Source organism: Arachis ipaensis, chromosome B06, assembly GCF_000816755.2.
Source record: "Arachis ipaensis cultivar K30076 chromosome B06, Araip1.1, whole genome shotgun sequence".
Lineage (NCBI taxonomy): Eukaryota > Viridiplantae > Streptophyta > Magnoliopsida > Fabales > Fabaceae > Arachis > Arachis ipaensis.
The window spans coordinates 11849897-11851710 of NC_029790.2; positions in this window are offsets into that span (position 1 = coordinate 11849897).

A 1814-nucleotide genomic window follows, 5' to 3' on the forward strand; every position below is an offset into this window, starting at 1 on the left:
TTTCCTTTTTTGTTTCTTTATATTTAAGTAAAAAAATATAAAGTGTGCAATATTAAAGAAATAACCATTTTAAAATTATTTAGTGAAATTCATACAAATTAAAAGTTATTAATTAATTATTGTGATAATTACTTTTGTCTTTACCTCAATCATATCTGATATTTATTTGGTTTATATATTTTTTAAATTTTCTTTTCATTCGCTGGAGCTAAGCCCCTTACGAAAGTTTTATTATTGTCTTTAGCCACGTACTATCAGCATCATTTAATTAGAGTAGTTCACACAAGATTGGCACTTTAAATAAGAAAAATTTGTCTTTACCACCTTCTTTATACAACGACAAAAACACAACTTAATGCATATAAATGTTGATATTGATTATACCTCATTTGTTTATCAATTTCGTTATTGATACATGATGAAATATAATTTTTTTAATATATTAATTTAAAATTTATTAAATAATTTGATATATTTAATTAAATTATTATATAAATTTTAATTATTAATTTTATAAAAAAATAATTGTATAAAAAATTTTACATAAAAATTAAGAAAAAATAGTTTCCTTATACACCTTGGCGGATTATTGTAGAATTATTTTACTAAATTAATTAAGAAACCAAGATCCTCTTTTAGTTTTACTTTATTTTTCTTCTTTGCAGATCAACTTTCCTCCCCACAACTACTCTATAGAATATATGTGTTTACAAAAAGTAAGTAGAGACGTGAATCTGTAAATGTTGACATTCAACGTCTGGAAAGTAATTCTCTTTGTCTGGTGCAAATAATTTTTCGTTAGTGGTTGTCTTGCCTTATACTGTTCTAGATTTCATCTTTATTCAACTTCTTGTTCTAAAGTTGGAAAAAATTAGTTCACCCTTTCTTTTTTTATTATCAAGTCTGCTTTTTAAGTTGAATAAAAATTTAGATTCCTTCCATTAGTAAGCTAACTAATATCTTTAAGGCATTTTTTTAATTAGGCCTATGTACAGAATTTTTACAAATTGTCTACTAAAAAACGTCTTTATTACAGTGACAACACAGAGATTTAAACCTTTATTATTATATAATATTGTTTTATAGATTTTTAGTAAATTTAAGTAGTAAAATATCTAATAATTTAGGAGTGTGCTGCAAGTAGTTTTTAAAAATAGGTTAAAAGTTTTTTCAATTGAACAAAATAATAAAAGAAAACCTGAAAAAAAGAAAGCAAAACAAATTTAAAAGTAAAATGATTGAAATTAAAAGGAATAACATTCAATTTAAGTAATTTAGTAAACTGCCTTGGATAAAATTGAAGTACTTTGAAATCGAAAACAAAGTGCTAAATTTTAAAAGAAAATAGAAAGAAAAATTTGCTTGAAAAAAAAACTTGCTTGAAAGATAAATTTGCAATAAAATAAAGATTACAAAGAATTTAAATAAAATTTAAAAGATATGGAATGAATCTTACAGAAAACTCTTTACAGACTCAGAAAATCGCTGAAGATAGGAGTGTGCGAGAGTATTTTTTGAAAATCACCGTTACACTCTCCGTCACGATATGAGTAATTGCCATTAACTTCACTTATCAACTTCTTTATTTCTTCGATTACTTCATTCTTCCTCAATAAGTCCTTATCCATTAAAATTACCTTTTGTGTTATATTTCCATGAAACGAATTTCTACTTAGAAGCTCAAAATTTATTTATTTTCGACTAACAACTTAAATTTGTTTTACTTATTTATTTTCAACTAAAAGATATATTTAATTTTTTTATTCAAAAATAAATTATTATTTTTATTTCTAAAAGTTTAAAATCTTGATAAA